This window comes from Dendrobates tinctorius, unplaced genomic scaffold (assembly GCF_039654945.1).
Source record: "Dendrobates tinctorius isolate UK_male_01 unplaced genomic scaffold, ASM3965494v1 ptg000062l, whole genome shotgun sequence".
Classification (NCBI taxonomy): domain Eukaryota; kingdom Metazoa; phylum Chordata; class Amphibia; order Anura; family Dendrobatidae; genus Dendrobates; species Dendrobates tinctorius.
In genome coordinates this window covers 14485513-14508882 of record NW_027361730.1, presented here as the reverse complement: position 1 = coordinate 14508882, position 23370 = coordinate 14485513, and the positions used below count along the sequence as shown (strand labels likewise).

The 23370-nt window shown below is 42.3% G+C and overlaps 1 protein-coding gene across 2 annotated transcripts in view; it reads right to left on the bottom strand.

The window, feature by feature from the left end:
* The window catches only part of SHANK3 (SH3 and multiple ankyrin repeat domains 3), a 609395-nt gene extending 588624 nt beyond the window's left edge, over window positions 1-20771 (bottom strand). The window contains exons 1-2 of one of the 2 annotated variants that reach the window (XM_073579309.1): window positions 20673-20751; window positions 20316-20341 (exon numbers count right to left, since the gene is read on the bottom strand). The gene's annotated coding sequence lies outside the window, so the exon portion shown is untranslated. Of the gene's footprint in view, window positions 1-20315; window positions 20342-20672 lie in introns of both variants that reach the window. The other variant, XM_073579308.1, reaches the window with a different exon arrangement.
* Between the last annotated feature and the right edge of the window lie 2599 nt (window positions 20772-23370).

Here is a 23370-nt window from a genome sequence, read left to right as displayed (position 1 = left end):
ACATCCGTATCCTATTGATTTGAATAGTCCTCCCGGCCAACGGCCGCCTCCACAACATAACATTACAGCTGATCGGCCAGGGTGCCGGGTGTCGGACCCCGACAGATCAGACGTTGATGATCTATGGATAGGTCATCAATGCTAAAGTAGTGAATAACCTCTTTAATTAAAAAAAGATAAACAAGGACATATATTCACACAAGTCCAATTCGTTGCAGATATTAATGTGCTGAAAATGAGTTTTACTAATCTGAATAATGTTGTTTTGGCAGCAAACACATAGTACCCGATTCATCATTGTATTTTTGTCAGTTTTTTGCGTGGATACCTCCCAACAAGTGACTTTTCGTTTTGTGACATATTAAAACCATTTGCGCCTCTTTAACCCCTTTACCCCCAAGGGTGGTTTGCATGTTAATGACTGAGAAAATTTATACAATCCTGATCACTGTCTCTTTATGAGGTAATAACTCTGGAACGCTTCCATGGATCCCGGTGATTCTGACATTGTTTTCTCGTGACATATTGTACTTCATGATAGTGGTAAAATTTCTTTGATATGACTTGCGAAAAAAAAAATAGGAAAGTAATGGAAATTTGGCAAAAATGTTGAAAATTTCACAATTTTCCAACTTTGAATTTTCATGCCCTTAAATCACAGACATATGTCATACAAAATACTTAATAAGTAACATTTCCCACATATCTACTTTACATCAGCACCATTTTGGAACCAAAATTTTTTTTGCTATAAGGGTTAAAATTTGACCAGTGTTTTCTCATTTTTTCAACACTTTTTTTTAGGGACCACATCACATTTGAAGTCACTTTTAGGTGTCTATATGATAGAAAATACCCAAAAGTGGCACCATTCTAAAAACTGCACTCCTCAGAGTGCTCAAAACCATATTCAAGAAGTTTATTAACCCTTCAGGTGCTTCACAGGATTTTTTGGAATGTTTGAAAAAAAACTTTTTTTCATAAAAAATTTACTTAAGATCCAATTAGTTTTATTTTACCAAGGGTAACAGGAGAAATTGAACCCCAAAAGTTGTTGTATAATTTGTCCTGAGTACGCTGATACCCAATATATGCAGGTAAACCACTGTTTGGGCGCATGGCAGAGCTCAGAAGGTAAGGAGCGTCGTTTGACTTTTCAATGCAAAATTGTCTGTATTTGAGATCAGACGCCATGTTGCGTTTGGAGAGCCCCTAATATGCCTAAACAGTGGAAACCCCCCAATTCTAACTCCAACCCTAACCCCAACACAACCCTAATCCTAACAATAGCCCTGACCAAAACCCTTACTACAATACACCCCTTACCCTAATCCCAACCCTAACCATAACCCTAACCCCAACACATCCCTAACTATTGTGAATGGGTTACCGAGGAGGAGAGCAGGTCCAGGCTAAGCCACAGAAAACCAGAGAGGTTGGTACCTAATCGGATTGCAGACCCCTGATCCTATCCACACAACTAGCAGTAGCCGTAGAGCGTACCTACGATGATCCTAGACGCCTCGGCACAGCCGGAGAGCTAACTAAGCCTAAAGCAAGAAAGGGGAAATCTAAACTGCCCCAGGGTAGACCCCAAAGGAATAGATTGCCCCCAAACATATATTGTCGGTGAGACAAGATGAAAACACAAACGCAGGCAGGAAAATAGACTGAGCAAATGATGGGGCCCACACTGACTAGACAGGACAGGAAAGGAAAGACACTGTCTGCAATCACGCAAAAAACCCTGCAAAAAGTCCAACACGTCTGATGCAAAAAACACTGAAGTCACACTACTTCGCCCCCCAATATATCAGCACTCTGGTATATTCTGAAAGCAGAGCAAAAAGAGACCAATCTAACAGGGGATAAAACAAACTGGCACAAGCAGTAACATATGGGCGGTGATTCAGCACAGTCCCAGCCGGAGCTGGCTGACCCACACCAAGAAGAGATAGACAAAACCACATCAAATGCAAACAGAATAGCAAATAAACCACTTAGCTGAACATTCAGGGACAGAGCTGGAGAAATCAGACCTCAGGAGGAACAGACAAGAATTAGAAAAAAGCTCATAATTTTATTCAATAGAAATTACATAAAATCCGATTGACAGGATAATTAGGGGAAAGGATTAGAAAAAACACACATAGATACGATAGTACTCTAGCACATACAAAAAGGGACGTACTCATCCAAGTGAATATGTATATAGGCAGTGCATCAGAACAAAATAGTTCAGAATGGTGTGGATACAGTTCCACTAATGACACATGTGGTCACTATTAAATAATCATACATGTACAAATAGCTGGGGTATATGCCACAATCAATCCCCACTACCACATGTACAGTAATTCCACCCCACTGACTGCTCACAACCTCCAGATGGATTTGGACACTTGGCACAGTCCATCCATCTGGACTCAATGAGCATATAAGTTATGCCCCATTCCTATGATCCTACTGTTCTGCTGTATAGAAAACACCCATGGTATGTGTTGTTCACTTTTTAATATTTTATATTTTAGTGATTTGTCGTCATGATGATGGTCTGTGCGAATTGGACTTATAGTGTGACCAGCAGTTTCTATGATGTTTTGTGACATATGAGGAATACAAGCCCTGTTTTTATTAATGAAGAAGCAGTGGAAGAAGATCTGACGGATATGTATTTTGAAGAAAAAAAAGATATGAATAATAATGTCATTTATTGTGTATTGCTTCTATCCTTTCTCTGTGTATATATGGTGTTGTTTTCTCTCATATATAAGAGTGGTGGGGTATATTATGAGGTACCGCTGTTCATATATTTTGTCTAATGGATTGATGTCACTATTCCTTTTCAGTCACTTTGGTGATGATTTTATCCTATGTATGTATTTGTATTATTAAATTGATGTGACCAGCTCTCCCGGCTTGTACGCGCCTGTTGTCTCGTCCCTCCTGCGCCTGCCCGCTCTTGGCATCTCTATGCTGCGGCGGAGCCTGCCCTTGGCTCCTCCTCTTTCATGATGTCGATGTTGGCTGGCGTCGCTGGTGTCCTGACAAGTGGCACGTCACTTCCAGGCCGGGACCGCTACTTCTGGTTGCGTGGTTAACGCGCTGTGATTGGGCGGTATAAAGAAGCGGGCTGTCATCAGCTGAGTCAGGCCCCTTGAAGAAGGAAGGTCCGAAATGCGCGTCGGGGCGGACGCGCTCATCCCGGTATGTGGTACGCTCCCTGCTGCTGCTGATATTAATGGTAATTACCTCCCGATATTTTTTGGCACTGGTCTGGTTTGTGCATTTGTGAGGATTATGGGAGGTTGTGAGCAGTCAGTGGGGTGGAATTACTGTGCATGTGGTAGTGGGGATTGATTGTGGCATATACCCCAGCTATTTGTACATGTATGATTATATAATAGCGCCCACATGTGTCATTAGTGGAACTGTATCCACACCATTCTGAACTATTTTGTTCTGATGCACTGCCTATATACATATTCACTTGGATGAGTACGTCCCTTTTTGTATGTGCTAGTGTACTACCATATCTATGTGTGTTTTTTCTAATCCTTTCCCCCAATTATCCTGTCAATCGGATTTTATGTAATTTCTATTGAATAAAATTATGAGCTTTTTTCTAATTCTTGGCCTTGTGATCACCTTTTTTTTGGTATGGTTCATATGTTGTTGGTGATAGGCAATTGTAATCTGTACTACATATAGATGGTAAATGTACTGTAATATACGATATACCATGTGTGTAAGTTTGACCTGTTGGTTCTCAGGAGGAACAGGAAGCAAATCACCAGCAGGGATAGAGGGAGTTGGCTGTCTTAAATCCCAATCTGAAACCCCAGATCTCCAGTCATCATCATCATTATCAGGTGGCAAGCCTCTGTCAATCAGATCAGCTCCATTACCTCCAGTAACCACCAGAGGGAGCCCAGAAAGAGAACTCGCAACCCCTCTGTCGATCTGACCAGCTCGACTACCTTCAGTAATAACCAGAGGGAGGCCAGAAAGCGAATTCACAACACCTAACCCTAATCCCAACCTTAACCATAGCCCTAACCACAAATCTAACCGTAACACACATTTAACCCTACTCCCAACCGTAACCGTAATCAAAACCCTAACTTTAGCCCTAATCCTAACCCTAACTTTAGTCCCAACCCTAATCCTATTCCTAATGAGAAAATGGAAATAAATACATTTTTTATTTTATAAGTCCCTAACTAATGGGGTGATAAAGGGGGTTGATTTACTATTTATAATGAGTTTTTATAGCTGTTTTTATGTTTGGCAACTGTCACATACTAAAAGACGCTTTTCATTGCAAAAAATAGTTTTTGCATCACCACATTTTGAGAGCTATAATTTTTCCATATTTTGGTCCAGAGTCTTGTGAGGTCTTATTTTTTTGCCAGACGAGTTGACGTTTTTATTGGTACCATTTTTGGGCACTTGACATTTTTTGATCGCTTTTCATTCAGATTTTTGGGAAGCAGAATGAACAAAAGCAAGCAATTCATGAATTTCTTTTGGGAGGGGGCGGTTATACCGTTCCGGGTGTGGTAAAATTGATAAACCAGTTTTATTCTTCAGGTCAGTATGATGAAAGCTATACCTCATTTATATCTTTTTTATGTTTTGGCGCTTTTGAACAATAAAAACTATTTTATAGAAAAAATAATTATTTATGCATCGCCTTATTCTGAGAGCTATAACTTTCATTATTTCGCTGATGATGCTGTATCATGGCTTGTTTTTTGCGAGACAAGATGACGCTTTCAGCGGTACCATGTTTATTTATATCCATCTTTTTGATCGTGTGTTATTCCAGTTTTTGTTCGGCGGTATGATGATAAAGCATTTTTTTTATGGTGTTAACTAAAGGGGTTAACTAATGGAACAGTTTTATAGGTCGGGTCGTTACGGACGTGACAATACTAAATATGTGTACTTTTACTGTTTAGATTTTTTTATTTAAATATTTATTTATTGATGGAATAAATATTTTTTTAATATTATATTTTAAATATTTTTACAATTATTTATTTTTTTATTTAATTCTATCTTTTGCACTTTGTCCCACTATGGGACACTCATTTTGTGCAGGTTGATCGCTTCTATAGCATGCAGATCTGCATGCTATAGAAGCTGTCAGCACTGCACTCAGTGCACACTGACCTGAGAGACTTCCTGTCATCACTGCGCATGACAGGAAGTCTCTCAGCTCTGGAGACCCGGATGTCATCATGACGACATCGGGTCTCCATGGCAGTGATCGGGACCCCCGCGTCATGCTGCGGGGTCTCCAATCCAAAGGCAGAGGTTAAAAGTTCTAGGAGCGGTCTGTGACCGCTTCTGGCACTTAGTGCCAGGTGTCAGCTGTGAGAATCAGCTGACACCCGGCCGCGATCTGCCGCACACCCCCCGCGTGAGCGGCCGATTGCTAATGAAGTACTATTCTGTCCACGGGAATTAAGTACCAGTTCACATGGACGGAATAGTACGTCTAATGGCAGAGAGGGGTTAAAGTTGTCTTTTGTTTAGTTTTCTGATTTTTACGTCATCATTTCCAGGTGGTTTAGATTCTTCTGTGCTGTAATACCTTTTACATTATCACCCCGTGTTTCAGGAGGTCCACTCTGCTTTTCCTCGCTTCTGAATGAAGGGTGCTTGCTCGAAAGGCTTTGTAACATGGGAACCTATAAAAGACACTGCTACTCCATGTATTTCCAGTATGACAGCATTTTACTCATCGGTCTCAGAGTATATAAACATACAGAGGGCAGGACAATCAATGTGTGTCGTGCCAGTAGATAACAGGCTGCAATTAAGATGGCAGACATACATTACAATAGCCTTGGAATTTACAAAGGTGGGGGGAGATCAGAAGTGGGATATCTTGTTTACCTCTGCCCAGGGGGTCGCAGCCGGTCGGTTGCTGCATTAAGGGCATACATCTCCTATTCGGTGTGCTTGGGAGTTCTGTAACACAACTTTCTATAAAAAGTTGTAGAATTTTACGTGATTGTACCCCAGTCAGCCTCTGGAGTAATTTTACATACACCGGTTATTTTGGTGCAATTTTATGAAAAGTACAACTTTTTGCTCTACAAAGTCGCCAGGTGGAAAAAAGAGCACTTTTATTTTATACAAAATTCATTAAGCACGTGCATCATTTTGAATAAGTTGGTACAATAAATGACAATGAGAACTGCAAGAAAAAAAGTAAAGTGACATAACAAAAATGCAAGTGATGAATCAGGGCCATTGATTTCTACAAGCTCTATTTAGATGAATAAGATATTCATAAACATTTTATGCAACAATATTTGTAAGGTGTGAATCATCCCTTTATTTATTCTCTATGAGTAAACATATTCCACAAGTGCATAAAAAATGAATGAAAAAAATGTATGCAAAATATGAACCAGGGTGCTTAATAAATAAAAAAAAATTGAAACATTTTCACAGAAACAGTAATTAACCTTATATTATTGAATTCGGAATTACAGAGCTATAAAGTGACCCTCCAGTCAAAATTAAACATTTCAGTAAAAATCTCAACTGTATATTCTTCATATCTGGCACCCTCCTCAAAAGTTTCTGCCACTGATTTAGGTCAACCTTTTGCATTTCCATAAAATGTCTTCCACAGGCTGGATTGTTGGGCTACCCACTATTTTGGCTGTAACATCTGACGCAGTTGTACTTTTTGTGACTTGCTTGTCAAGGTTGCAGTACGTTCATGGTCGCAATACAACGACATTCACTTGTATCGTGCTGTGACATAAGAACAACATCCAGCAAGCTTTAGCTATGTGACAGGTGTCCCGGCCAAAGTCGCTGTATAGCCCTAGCGTAGAGGCTGCTTTCATACATCCATGTGCTGTTTTTTTTAATTAATACAGCACACTGACCCACAGTTTCATTAATCCATACACACATCCATTGTAAAAATCCGATCCATGTGTCCAATCCATGAAACCTAGAGCATGTCCTATTCTAATAGGTTTTGCGCATCACATTTGGCCCTTAAAGGGAATCTCTCAGCAGGTTTTTGCTACCACATCTGAGAGCAGCCTGAGGCAGGCAAAAAGAAGCTGAATCTAAGGCCTCTTTCACACACACACGTCCTGTTATTTCCAGTATCGGAAAAAACAGTGACGGAAATATAAGAGTCTGTTTGTCTGCGTGTACATGTGTGTAATACTTATGGCATGAATGTGGTAACTGTGTGAGGCACATACGCCACATCAGTAACACAGGGACCGATGCTTGGGAAACAGCGGTACTGTTCACGCTGTTCCCGGGTGCTGAAGACAGCTCGCATCATTCTCTCATGCTGGCACTGCAATAACCACACGTACCAGACACACTGATGTCTGAAAGAGCCCTAACAGTGTATTACATAGATTACTGGGTGAAGCCGTTTTGACACAATCCAATCAGAGTGTTTAGATTTAGCAATGAAGCAGAGCTGAGAAAGCTAACCCCTCCCACATCACTCCAAAAACAATGTCTATAGACAGTGAGCTGCCTATCACAGGAAGGGGCGTGTCCTGAGTCACAGCAATAAGCTCCTGGTGCTAAAACAATAATTGCAAGCAAACAGAAGCACTGAGCATGATAAAAGGGACATCTCTCAAATCTGTGTTTTAACCCCTGCAGCATATTGTCTTCAGATTACATAGTAGAAACCTGCAGATAGATTCCCTTTAGGGTGAGTGCACACAGTGCGGATTCAGCTGCGGATTTTTCCGAGCGGATTTGCAGGTAAAACTGCAGTTGAAGATTTACCAGCAGTTTTCCCCTGCGGTTTGACACCTGGACAATGGAACAGGTGTCAAACTGCTGCGGAATCCGCAGAAAGAATTGACATGCTGCGGATTTAAAACCACAGCAAATCCGTGCGGAAAAATCCAAAGCATGTGCATTGTGGTTTTGAAAACCAATTGATTAGCATTGTACTGTACAATGCCTGCGGATCTGCTGTGGATCCGCAGGGCCAAATCCGCTGCGGATCCTCAGCAGAATCCGCAACGTGTGCACATACCCTTAGAGTTTATGGAGATCTGTTAAAAAACAAAACAAAACACACTTTTCCAGTGGTCCATCAGTGTTTCATCCATAATATTTTACTTAGCCAATGTTAAGAGTCAATAATAATACGTTAAGAAATTCCAACTCCTTTATTTTTTTAAATCGTATGAGAAGAAATTTTTGCAATGCAGATGTAATGCTGACACATAAGAGAGAAAAGTCAATTTTTGATAAATGTAAAAACAGAAAAGGATGTGAGGCTGTAGCCAAAGAGAAAAACAAAAAAAAGCAAATGCAGAGAAATAATTTCTATTTAGTGATCTGGAGGACTTGACATAATCATATGCATTATACATCTGCAAGTTGCTTTATGTTTCTCGCCAACAGCTTTTGTGGCCCAATAGCAGGATCTTTGCCCTGGGCCCACTGATGTCTCATATTATCCCTGACAAGCACGCTCAGCAAGTGCCCGATACAGAACTGTGATATTATCAAACTGTAGAAAGTCTGGCATGTTTCAGCACATTAGCTCTGTATGATCGCGTTTGATTACAGTGATATGGGATCTTCGGCTTACAGGTCATCACACAGCTTATTTAAATAATGCCTAGGGCATTTAACGAAAATTATCATAGGCGAGAGATGCAAAATACATGTACACAAGTGTACGTTGTTATTAGACTTCTACTCAAACTGTGGTGAAAATGCCTCATTTTGTTTCCTAAACTGCTTGACAAGCACATTTTTGGAGCTTGGTGCTATTGATTGCATACAGCAAGAGACTGCACTAACTGCACGTGTATTGTAGCAAAGGAGGAATAACAGCTACGTTAGCGCTAGCAAGCGATGCGACATGCAAAGAAAGAAGTGATAAACTGCGAACTCAGAACGGAACGGTACGATTGGTCAAATCATCATAAAAGTACATATTGCTAAATACTGTACGTGAGCAATTATTATAAAAAAGAAAGAAAAAATCCGTTGACCATGTGATATTTATCATGAAGGGTGATCAAAATAAAATTAATGGCTTGTTTCTCTGTAAAATTCCTGTTCTCTGCAGTCACGCTGAAGAACATCCTGTGTATTGTGTTAAAGTCCACAGGGAATCTTTTTATAGTCCACAATTACACATAGCAACAGGTTTCGATTTTAAGATACACATTGTGTTTATTTGACAGTGTTTGCTGCCATTTTGATGCCCGACTAATTGTTGGCTAACTTGATGATATTTTACCAACATGTATGGTCTGGTTTAGGTTTCATTGAGACACCTATTTATGACGTTCGTGTTATTTCCGTTGTTTTCATGTATATGTAACAGTGGTGGAGCTGATTGATTGCTCCCACACACCTAAGGGTTAAATGTATTGGATATACATGTACAGCTCTGGCAAAAATTAAGAAACCACCACATCAAAACCCTGTCATGGGCAGCCCAGTCTCCACACCTGAACCCCCTTGAAAACCTCTGGAATGTAATCAAGAGGATGATGGATAGTCACAAGCCATCAAACAAAGAAGAACTGATTAAATTTTTGCGCCAGAAGCAGTGTGAGACTGGTGGCAAGCATGCCAAGATGCATGAAAGCTGTTTTTAACCCCTTTCTGACCTTTGACGTACTACTCCGTCCATGTGCCCTGGGCCCCTATGACCATGGATTGAATAGTACATCATACGCAATCAGCCGCGCTCAAGGGAGGAGCGCGACTGATCGCAGTCAAGTGTCAGCTGATTCTCACAGCTGACACCCGGCACTAAGTCCCAGCACTTTAACCCCGGAACACTGCAATCAAACATGATTGCGGTATTCCAGGAGTAGGCAGAGGGGCTGTCAGCTGTGACAGCCCCTCTGCCTTTGGATCGGAGACCCCGCGGCATGACACGGGGTCCCAATCGCTCCCATAGTAACCCGATGTCGTCATGGTGACATCCGGGTTACCAGAGCTCAGAGACTTCCTGTCATGTGCAGTGCATGTCAGGAAGTCTCTTAGGTTAGTGAAAGGAGTGTCCCATAGTGGGACACGGTGTAAAACAGAGAATGAAATTAAAAAAATAAATAAATAATTGTAAAAATATAGCAAAAATAAAAAATAATAAAAAAATAAATATTTATTCCATCAATAAATCAATATATGAATAAAAAAATTCTAAACAATAAAAGTACACATATTTAGTATCGCCGTGTCCGTAACGACCCAACCTATAAAACTGTCCCACTAGTTAACCCCTTTAGTGAACACAATTACAAAAAAACAAGGCAAAAAAACAATGCTTTATCATCATAGCGCCAAACAAAAGGTGGAATAACACGCGATCAAAAAGATGGATATAAATAAACGTGGTACCGCTGAAAATGTCATCTTATCCCGCAAAAAAACAAGCCGCCATACAGCTCCATCACCGGAAAAATAAAAGAGTTATAACTCTCAGAATAAAGCGATGCAAAAATAATTATTTTTTCTATAAAATAGTTTTTATTGTATAAAAGTGCAAAACTTAAAAAATGATATAAATGAGGTATTGCTGTCATCATACTGACCCAAAGAATAAAACTGGTTTATCAATTTTACCACACATGGAACCGTATAAACGCCCCCCAAAAGAAATTCATGAATTGCTGGTTTTTGTTCATTCTAACACCCAAAAATCAAAATAAAAAGCGATCAAAAAATCTCATGTGCCCGAAAATGGTACCAATATAGCCGTCAATTTGTTCTGCAAAAAACAAGACCTCACATGACTCTGTGGGCCAAAATATGGAAAAATTATAGCTCTCAAAATGTGGTGCTGCAAAAACTATTTTTTGCAATAAAAAGCGTCTTTTAGTGTGTGACAGCTGTCAAACATAAAAACCCGCTATAAATAGTAAATCGAACCCCCTTTATCATCCCCTTAGTTAGGGAAAAATAATAAAATAAAAAAATGTATTTATTTCCATTTTCACTTTAGGGTTAGGGTTAGGGTTAAAGTTAGGGTTAGGGTTGGGGCTAAAGTTAGGGTTGGCATTAGGGTTAGGGGTATGTTAGGGTTAGGTTTGTGGTTAGGGTTATGGTTACTGTTGGGATTAGGGTTTATTAGTGTGTTGGGGTTAGCGTTGGAGTTAGAATTGTGGGGTTTCCACTGTTTAGGCACATCAGGGGCTCTCCAAACGCGACATGGCATCCGATCTCAATTCCAACCAATTTTGCATTGAAAAGTCAAACAGGGCTCCTTCCCTTCCGAGCTCTGGCATGCGCCTAAACAGTGGTTTACCCCCACATGAAGGTTATCAGCGTACTCAGGACAAATTGTAAAACAACTTATTGTGGTCCAATTTCTCCTGTTACCCTTGGTAAAATAAAACAAATTGGATCTGAAGTTATTTTTTTGTGAAAAGTTAAATGTTCATTCTCTTAAATCATTCCAACTATTACTATTACCATCTCAGTCACTAATCACTCTGGAGGGTGTTTCCAATTTGAGTATTATTTGTGTCTTCTAAAGGGCCTGTCACACTAAGCGATATTGCTAGCAATATTGCTGTAACGTCACTGGTTTTGTGACGTAGCAGCGATATTGCTAGCGATATTGCTATGTCTGATACTTACCTCCGACCGGCTCCCCCGCTGATTATCGCTGATCGCGCGAGAACGTCCTGGACCGTTTCTTGTCGTCAGCTTCCTGCGGCGCCGACGAGCGACGCGTGGACGCGGCCGGGAGGACATCAGGATCGCCTCGTCAGACAGGTAAGTAGCGACCCCTGACCCCTGCTATGTCGCTGCTGAGATCTGCCTGTTTGGCAGCTCACTAGCGCCCACTTAGCGATGCACCAGTGATCCTGACCGCGTCATATCGCTGGTCGGGATCGCTGGTGCATCGCTAAGTGTGACAGTACCTTAATGGCAACCCTCTGGGAAAGATTTTATTCTAAAGTAAACAACAAAAGCAATTAAAAAATGCTAAAACTAATAATTAAGGAATTTTGCAAATTTCCATAAAATCTGTTTGAAAAACTTTTGTCTTGATGAGGGGCCGTCTTGGAGCCATTGGAGCCAGAGGAACCTGATTAATTATGAGACTGGAGTAAGATTTGTGGAGTAAGGCATCCCACAACTTGTCGTGCTCCATTCTGCCCCAGCGCTGCTAAAATGGGGTAGAACTGTGTGAAAACACAGCTTTGTGTTTGTACAAAAATTTTGCAAATTTTCAAAATGTTTTACGCCAGGAGGAGGTATAAATACTTTGATGACTCGGGACCATGATGCCAGAATTTAGATGCAAAGTTCACCAGGAAACGGGCAAGATTATTTACATCTAAAAGTGAAATATAAGAGTGCACATTCTCTGCAAAATAAGCTAACAATCAATGCAAATCCATATAACTGACAGTAATATTTTCACATTGAGTTTTCTGACATGGATGTTCTTTGGGCACAAAAATCTGAAAAGAAAATAACTTTTTGTGTCCGATATGTTTTTTTTCTACTGCTACTATTGATTAAATGGTGCATTTTCCATGAAAAAACATCCCAAGAATTAACATGACACTTTTTTTCAAGGCTGGAAAAAATACATGGAATAAATGTCACGTGCATATAGGTGTGTTTTCTCTTTGAAATACATATGTATTTAGAGCCCATTAGGAGCATTTTGTTCTGTGAATTTTGGAGTGGAATCTGTCAGAAATCTCATTGTGAATCTACCCTATGATTCTCCAGCATCTAACAGCAGAATTGCGGCTCTTAAACCTCAGCCCGTTCTGCGCCTCGCAGCCTATTATGCATCACGCACCTTCTTACAATGTACTTGCTGTCATCTTACTCGACACTTTGTGCGAGCTGATATGTAATGTACAGCATCTGCAAGTACCTGTATGGAGAAAAATATGCAAACATACGAGAGGCAGGTAATGCTTTGTGTGCTGCGGCATTATCATGGATTAGTACTGGAAAAGGCTTTCAAGAACATTTTATTGTATTTTTTATAATCAACGTAGTGAAGCACTTTACCAAGATAGTTTGCACTCGCATTGTTCACTGGCCTAGTAAAGCTCCCAGTGCAAGGTGCTCATATTGTTTTTTTGAAGAAGACGCTCAAGGAAAACACCGACAGTGTGTTATCTGTAGCATCCTTTCTGACCTCTCTTTGCCACAATTGTTATTTTTTTAAATTCCATATACAATATAGAGTCGGCCAGATGAATGGACTGGAAATGTCTTTTCACAGCTTTCAAAGCCTGTAGTGGTTAAGTGGAGTTTCAAAAGACGGAACATTGCTGTGCATTAGTGATGGGCGAATATGCTCGGGTGTTATCCGAGTATCTTGGGCGTGCTCGGATAATATGTTCGAGTTCCTGCAGCTGCATGTTATGCGGCGGTAGACATCCGCAACACATGTCGGAATTCTCTGTTTGTTAGGCAATTCCCTGAATGTGTTGCGGCAGTCTAACAGCAATAAAACCTGCAGCTGCAGGGACTTGAGCATATTATCTGAGCATGCCCAGGATACTCGGATTACACCCGAGCATGTTCACCCATCACTACGGTGCATATGTTCCTTATTTTCAGGGATTTTTGTCAATGTTTTTTCAAGTGGGTTCCAGGCAGAATTCATCTGAATAAGACTGTGTGTGCGTGCAACAAAGGTCCATTTTCATGATATTGTCCAGTACACAGAATATGTAATGTAACACACATAGTTCAAATAAGTCTACACTATGGACCAGTTGGCACTCCATGTGTAGTTTGTATGTTGCCTACATGTGGCATTGTATGCTTTGTGGAAGAAATGCAAAATGGCCACATTGAAGAAATACAATCTGGCCCCATAGCAAGCTAAAAGCACCATTTCATTAATATATATATATATATATATACCGTATCTACTCGCGTATAAGCCGACCCCTGTATAAGCCGACCCCCCAATTTTGTCACAAAAAACTGGGAAAACTTATTGACTCGCGTATAAGCCTAGGGTGGAAAATGCCGAAGCTACTGCCCTTATAATGCTTCACAGTGAGCGGCCCCTTACAATGATGCACAGTTATTAGTGGCCCCTTATATTGCTGCACAGTGAGCAGCCCCTTACAATGATGCACAGTTATTAGTGGCCCCTTATAATGCTGCACAGTGAGCGGCCCCTTACAATGATGCACAGTTATTAGTGGCCCCTTATAATGCTGCTGCCTCAATTAAAAAAAAACAAAACCTGTATACTCACCTCATCCCTGCTGCTGCTCCTCAGCGTTGCCAGCTCTGCACAGTGACTGTTCAGGCAGAGGGCGCCTGCTAACTAAGTCATGGCGCTCTCTGACCTGAACGTCACTGCCAGAGGAACCAAGACAGCAGAGCGATGCGCAGTGGTGGAACGGGGGACAGGTGAATATGGCTCCCTCCGCTATACTCACCACTCCTAGCATGTCTTTTGCAGCCCCGTGCTTATTCCATCTTCTCAGCGCTGTTCTTCCTGCTTTCAGCATCACGTGGTGCCGCTCATTACATATGCGCATATGTAATGAGCGACACCACGTGACCGTTGAAAGCAGGAAGAACAGTGCCGAGAAGATGGAATAAGCATGGGGGGACTGCAAGAGACATGCTAGGAGAGGTGAGTATGATCTCCTACACCCCCGCCCGGCCGTCCCCCGGTATATGACTCGCGTATAAGCCGAGAGGGGGACTTTCAGCCCCAAAAAATGGGCTGAATATGTTGGCTTATACGCGAGTATATACGGTGTGTATATATATATATATATATATATATATATATATACACATATGCACAGGCTCTATAAAAGGCAAATAGCCCCTATGCAAGAACAGTATATTGGCCCTTTCCAATCCAATAGCTCATCATAATGCACAATTCCACCAACTGAAGAGTTGGAAATGGACCCCCTTACTTCATGGGACCAGGTTGCACCAATGATATGACCTCCCCTGACTTATGGCCACTTGGGATTCTGTGCCACTAAAAAGTCATAAAAATCTATGAATGCAGGGGTGGCATTTATGCACATGTTATCGAAGTACATGTATCAAAGTACTTCTGGCAGTTATAACATGGATGAATGTGACACGCATCTCTATTCTCTTCATACAGGTAACCAGCTTTTCCAATCTCTGCTCTGAATCCACTCCTGTGTCTCCATTCAATGTCAGCAAGCAGTTAATCCTGAATGCTATCTATGTGTTTTCAACTCTGCAAGCTTATATCTGGTAACCAGCTTTTCCAATCTCTGCTCTGAATCCACTCCTGTGTCTCCATTCAATGTCAGCAAGCAGTTAATCCTGAATGCTATCTATGTGTTTTCAACTCTGCAAGCTTATATCTGGTAACCAGCTTTTCCAATCTCTGCTCTGAATCCACTCCTGTGTCTCCATTCAATGTCAGCAAGCAGTTAATCCTGAATGCTATCTATGTGTTTTCAACTCTGCAAGCTTATATCTGGTATATAGTTATTTCAACTTACTCTGCTTGTCCCCTTATGTTGTGAGGTCAAGAAACTTTTCAAAGTGCTTTATGATCCATGTAGTGCTGGACATGTGTTTATTTGACCACAACATTTTATTGGGTCCTGGTGTCTCAATTTAGTGTGATTGATTAACGAGAAGAGAGAGCCAAAAAAAAAAAAAAAACTTAGCCTTAACCTCCTATATATTCAGACATAGCTAGGGGGAGCATTTATGCAGGGGTGGCATTTATGCACATGTTATCGAAGTACATGTATCAAAGTACTTCTGGCAGTTATAACATGGCAGTTAAACAGGGCTGGAGACAGGTAAGACATTTATATACATCTACTCTCTGTACATTTGGAGTACAACAAATATATACCATATGCATTTGTGTAATTTATATCCTGGCCGCTGCATTCACACACATCCACCGCCCTGGCATTAACTCTCCACACTCCATCCATATTGGCCCCTCGCTCCTTTCCTCTCCTATGTATAGCACTCATGCTCTTTTCACATTGTTAAATTGCACAGATCCAGCCAGTCCCACCATTCAACACCAGAGACGCTCTCACAAATCACTTAACCATCTGCTCACTCTTTCTATCCTCCTTCTCCTAGTTGCAGGAGACATTGCTCCCAACCCTGGTCCCCCATGTTATAGAAAGTCAAACCCCCCCACTGCTACACTCAGAAACCCCTCTAATCTTATTAATATTCCCTGCATGCCATCTGTCTCTCTTAATTGTGCACTTTGGAATTCTCGCTCAGTGTGTAACAAACTCTCCTTCATTCATGACTTCTTCCTTTCTAATTCTCTTAACCTTCTGGCTCTTACTGAAACCTGGATCCAGCAGTCAGATACTACCGCTGCTGCTGCTCTTTCATACGGGGGGCTACACTTCTCTCATACCCCAAGATCAGACAATAGAGCTGGTGGAGGCGTTGGTCTGCTCCTATCACCAAAATGTACCTTTCAGGTTATCCCTCAACTACCCTCACTTGTCTTCCCTTCTTTTGAGGTCCATGCCGTCAGACTCTACACCCCCTTCTCCATGCGAGTGGCGGTGGTATATCGTCCTCCCGGCCCCTCCCATCAGTTCCTGGATCATTTTGCCACTTGGCTTCCACATTTTCTCTCCTGTGACATCCCTACCCTCATCATGGGAGATTTCAACATCCCCATTGCTCTTCCCCTCTCCCCATCTGCTACTCACCTTTTATCTCTAACCTCCTCATTTGGCCTTTCGCAGCTTACTAATTCTCCAACGCATGAAGACGGAAACTCCCTCGACTTGGTCTTCTCTCGGCTTTGTGCAGTGGATGATTTTGCAAACTCCCCTCTCCCGCTCTCTGACCACAATCTTCTTTCATTCTCTATAAAGAACTGCCAGGCTGCTCAGGTCACCCCCACTGTCCAGACTTATAGAAACACACAGGCCATTAACACCCAGAAACTTCTGAAGAACTTGCAGTCTTCATTGGCCCCTATCTCCTCCCTCTCATGTCCTGATTCTGCTTTGAAGCATTACAATGAAACACTTCAAACTGCCCTGGATGAATTTGCACCCCCTATAAATAGAACACCACAACGCAGACGGCGACAACCCTGGCACACGGTGCAAACACGTTTCCTGCAGCGGTGCTCCAGGTGCGCCGAACGTCTGTGGAGAAAATCCAATCTACACGAAGATTTCATCCATTTTAAGTTTATGCTTAGAACATACAACACTGCCCTTCACCTCTCCAAACAAACCTATTTCAACACCCTCATCATCTCACTGTCCAATAACCCGAAACGTCTCTTTGACACTTTTCATTCTCTACTCAATCCAAGAGTACAGGCCCCAACCACTGAGCTCCAAGCTGACGATCTGGCCAATTACTTCAAAGAAAAAATTGACCAGATCCGACAGGAAATTATCTCCAAATCCCCTCATACCATGCACTGTCCTCCCTCCCCCACTGCATCTAACTCACTCTCTGATTTTGAACCAGTCACAGAAGAAGAAGTAAGCAGGCTCCTTGCATCTTCTCGCCCAACTACTTGCACCAGTGACCCATTTCCGTCACATCTCCTCCAGTCCCTTTCCCCTGCTGTCACCCCTCACCTAACTAAAATATTTAACCTCTCTCTCTCTTCTGGTATTTTTCCCTCCTCATTTAAGCATGCCATCATACATCCACTACTTAAAAAACCATCCCTCGACCAAAATTGTGCCGCTAACTATAGACCTGTCTCTAATCTTCCCTTCATCTCTAAACTCCTGGAACGCCTGGTCCACTCCCGTCTTATCCGCTATCTCTCAGAAAACTCTGTTCTCGACCCTCTCCAATCCGGTTTCCGCTCTTTACACTCCACTGAAACTGCCCTCACTAAAGTCTCTAATGATCTGCTAACAACTAAATCAAATGGTCATTACTCCATGCTAATTCTCTTGGATCTCTCTGCAGCATTCGACACTGTGGATCATCAGCTCCTCCTCACTATGCTCCGTTCCATTGGCCTCAAGGACACCGTTCTCTCCTGGTTCTCCTCCTATCTCTCCGACCGCTCCTTTACTGTTTCTTTTGCCGGTTCCTCCTCCTCTCACCTTCCTCTTACTGTTGGGGTTCCTCAAGGATCGGTTCTAGGCCCCCTCCTCTTCTCCTTGTACACTGCCCCTATTGGTCAAACAATCAGTAGATTTGGTTTCCAGTACCATCTCTATGCTGATGACACCCAATTATACGCTTCTTCTCCTGACATCACGCCAGCCTTTCTAGAAAACACTGGCGATTGTCTAAACGCTGTGTCTAATATCATGTCCTCACTATATCTGAAACTGAACCTATCAAAGACTGAACTCCTTGTGTTTCCTCCCGCTACTAATGTACCTACACCCGACATTGCCATTTCCGTCTGTGGTTCCACTATTACTCCCCAGCAACATGCCCGCTGTCTTGGGGTCATACTTGATTCCGAGCTTTCCTTTGCCCCCCACATTCGATCACTGGCTCGCTCTTGTCATCTGCACCTCAAAAACATTTCTAGAATTCGACCTTTTCTTACTTTTGACTCTGCAAAAACTCTTACTGTTTCTCTTATTCATTCTCGTCTCGACTATTGTAACTCTCTTCTAATCGGTCTCCCTCTTACAAAACTCTCCCCTCTCCAATCTGTCTTGAATGCTGCAGCCAGGATCATATTCCTCACCAATCGTTACACCGATGCCTCTACCTTGTGCCAGTCATTACACTGGCTACCCATCCACTCCAGAATTCAGTATAAACTTATTACCCTCACCCACAAAGCCCTCCATGGCTCAGCACCACCCTACATCTCCTCCCTTGTTTCAGTATACCACCCTACCCGCGCCCTCCGTTCTGCTGATGACCTGAGGTTAGTATCCTCAATAGTCAGAACCTCCCACTCCCGTCTCCAAGACTTTACACGTGCCGCGCCAATTCTTTGGAATGCACTTCCCAGGTCAATACGATTAGTCCCCAGTCCCCACAATTTTAAGCGTGTCCTGAAAACGCATTTATTCAGACTGGCCTATCGCCTCAACACATTAACCTAACCTATCCCTGTGTGGCAGAGCCAAAAATTTTACCATAACCAGGTTCCCAGCATCATGTTCCCACATGCTTTATGCATCCATTAGCCCTCTGTGTCTGTACTGTTACACACTTAACATTATGGCTGGTCCATACAATCAGGGCAACTGTTACCACCCACCTTTCGTGTCTACCTCTTTCCTCATAGACTGTAAGCTTGCGAGCAGGGCCCTCACTCCTCTTGGTATTTGTTATAATCTACTGTATGTGATTATTGTTATGCTGTAATGTCTATTGTCTGTACAAATCCCCTCTGAAATGTAAAGTGCTGCGGAATATGTCGGCGCTATAAAAATAAAATTTATTATTATTATTATTATGAATTCAACAGAAAAAAACCTTAGTATATCTCCTTATAAAGCTGGGGTCTTATGAAAGTAGTGAAAAGACAATGTGCATGAGGCTTTATAGTAGTCTCACACCCAGATAAGCAATTCAACTACTACCATGCTCCTGCCTAGTCAGAGGAAATGGTTGTGCTTGCAGGAAATAGAGACAAACACATAGAGAACTTAGACATCACTCAAATGTTTCTCCAAAAGGTACTCTGTGTAACGTCTACCTAAAAGACAAACTCAGATGACATCATTTTAATTTTCCATCCTGACTATCGGCCCCCACTCTCCTGCACTCAGTAACGTACCCATGACATAAGAATCACATGTATCTTGATTGCTTCTAAACAGGTAAAGTCAGGCACTGATAGAGAATAAAGGGAACATGTCTGCTCTGCCTTTCTGATTGACCCTAACATGTGCTCCTTGTTTCCAAGCAAAATCAAGTCTGTTTACACAATTTCTGGTTATTTATCCTTCCAAACCATCAGAGCTCTGACTCCTAAACCTCAGACCTTCCTTTTTAGGCCATATCTTCAAACCATAAAGTGGTAAGAAAAGGTTGGCTTGTCTCATACGTCTATATATAATAGACAAGATGTCACCTTAGATTCAGATCATTGCTAACCTTTAAACTCCGCATTTTCATTTCTTTGATGTATCACATACATTTTCATTGCCATTACTGCCACTTAATAGTGATAATATATTAAGACTACATTATATAGATGACAATGGTCAATGTAAAACAGTAAGATCAGCATTTTATGTTTGATTTATACATCAATATACATTTTATTGGCAGAAAATCCTGTAAATCACACTTCATGTTAACATATAAGCACATTTTAAAATTATACAGTATTTTTAGGATACCAAACCTGTACTAAAGATACTGACTGATCTCGGTAGCCCTGGATCCATAACTAAATAAAACGAAGTACAAAAAAAAATATAAATTAATTATTTCTGCAGACTGAACTTGACACCCGAATACAGTGCGAAACATTTTACTCTTCATAAAACTTTTTGACTGAATAGTTTTGCATACAGTTTGGCTAAGTCAATTTCGGATTCACAACTGCATAATAAAATACCGCAATGCCATCCAAAAAGGATGGTCCTGGGCACAGTTGATAAGAATATGTGCTGAAAAGGGTCAGACTGAGCTAATGAACAAACATACTGAGCGTTATGTTACACACATATATGTGCAACCTAAAAAACAAGTCTAGATAGAAGAGTCCTCAACCTCACCTTACATCCCTGGTAGGAAACGTTGGAGATCCCTGGGTGCTTCAGTCTGTAATTGTAAATATACGAGAACAACACGTTGAGCGTTGTTGCTCTATTAAGTTCTGTATATACTGTGATACAAGTGTGGATTTACAGAGCTCAGTATGAAAGATGTGTGTCCAGCCTCCCCACATTTCCTTTGGAGGAAGTAGCCGCTCTTCCTGTTTCCCGGAGATGATTCCATACACTATTGTTGTGTATCCGACAACTTATGTGTCTAGCTGGGTGTGCCCTTACTGTGTACTATATGTGTGTTGTGTATGTAACATAAAAATATCTATCTACACAATACTGTGCGCATAACACGATACATAGCTGGGTATAATTATATGGGATTCCACCAATAAAGGTAAGTGTAGTGAATAGTGGGGTGATTAGCATATATCTTTTATTAGTTCAAGTTAAAAAATAGGTATTGTTAAATAATACATTCCTGAAAAGCAACAAACCGTGTGAATATGCCTAATAGTTGTAAAGGACAACCACAGTGCCAAATAGCAAAGGCACATCACTTGCACCTGAAAAGCCCAAATAACTCAAAATAGGTCACAAATCAGAGCAAAAGGCACATAAAATGCAAGTATTCTATGTAGAGGTCTGGAGCGGGAAGGTATTCATTCCACTTGCAACTGAACCAAGTAGGGTGAGAGAAATCCGGAAGGAAATCCAGGACCTGCGAGGAGAATGGTCCGACGAGGAAAAAAACTACAGTAACCCTGGACCCCTCCGGGGGCAGAACTGATCCAGAGCCTCGAAAGGAAATGAAACAACCTCACGCAGAAAGGCAGCCAATCTGTTTCGCATGTGGAGACACTGAACATTATGCCCGAGGATGCGCGCACCTTGGGAGATCTCTCAACTGCCGTCCGTTAAACTCGCGGGCGTCGTGGCTGGGGGACGCTGCCCGTAGCCTGAGCAGCCAAGAAGGAGACAAGGAAGTCCCACAAGTTTGATTTCTCTGAGTCCTCTCGTATGGGCCGAACTGGATGGTTGGGCCATCTGCTGTTTAGTTGAAACCACTATGCCTGAGACTTATTTTAGACGTCATTTTTCCGAGGCGATGCAGCCTGAAGGGGTCCAGTAATCAAATTGATGGCGACCAATCAGTTGCCCATCCCGGTCACAGGGGTGGTCTGGATGCAGATCACTGTGTGCGGCAAAGATGTGGGCCGGAAATGAGTCGTGTTAACCACCGGGGACCATGGCAATGATCCCAATGTGACTTTGGGAATGAACGTGTTGAAAGAACTCGGAAGCATCCTGGTCAATGAGTCTGCAGATGTGTTCCTGAATCGATGGAGCCCTCACATCCCTCAGAGAAAAGTGTTTCAACAGTTGATATGGGTGGCCCAGGCCCAAGAGACATCGAGTGAAGGAAAAACATTGGGTAAGGTGGTCGTTCCAGCCGCTGCCTAGCTCGTTTTGCCACCAGGTCTGCATTCCACTTGAAGGAGTGGAAGTTCAGATAGAGCCAGACCTGGGTTCCTTATTGCACAGACATTAGCCACTGTTCACAACGGTAATGTGCCATTGCGATATGTCAACCTAGGAGAGGACAATCTTACACTCTCGCCCAAAAGTGAAGTAGCACAGATAGTGGGTATGCCGAAAGAGTTGATACCACCAGCGGCCGTTCAATTGGCCATGAAACAAGGGGATCTCTGGACAGTGACCGCAACAGTGTCTTCCGAGCCACCAGCTATTCACCTTAAGGAAGGGCGCCGAATCCTGGAGCAGATGAGGGCTGAACTAACGGAACTCTCACCACAACAGGTACAACAAGTGAAAGTGGTGCTAGAGCAATACCAGGATGTTTTCGCTCATCATGACGATGAATTCGGCTGCCATCACCCACGAGATTCTAACAGGAAACACTGCACCCATTTGAGAATGATATCGACAAATTCCACCATAGATGTACCAGAAGGTGAAGGACATGTTGGTGCATATGCTACAGAGTGGGGTCATCCGAGAGAGCCAAAGCTCGAGGGCTACTCCCATTGTTTTAGTACGAAAGAAGGTTGGGACCCTGCACTTCTGTGTAGATTACTGGAAGCTGAACGCCTACACCGTGCGAGACTCATACCCACTACCAAGAATTGAGGAGTTATTGTCTGCTCTGGGAAAAGCGAAGTACTTCTCATCGTTGGATATGGCCAGTGGATACTGGCAAGTGCCCATGTCTGAGCAAGACTGGGCGAAGACAACCTTCATACTGCCCATGGGATTGTTCAAATTGAATCGGATGCCTTTTGGCCTTACCAACGCACCTGGGACCTTTCAACGATTGATGGAGAGATGTTTAGGAGACCTGAACTTTGAAGCTACCCTCATCTATTTGGATGACATTATCATCTATGCCACCACCTTTGAGGAGAATCTGCAACGGCTGGAGCAGGTGTTGGGTCGGCTACAGAAGCACGGCCTGAAAGTGAAAACTCAGAAGTGTCGCCTCTTCCACAAGCAGATTGAATATCTGGGACATGTTGTATCCGCCGAAAGAGTCAGACTGGCTCATGAGAAGATACCAGTGGTACAGGACTGGCCCACTCCGAAGACCATGATGTCTGGTCCTTTCTGGGACTTACTGGGTACTATCGACGGTTCGTGAAAAACTTCACTCGTATTGCTAATCCTCTGCTCGAGTTGTTGAAGGGAG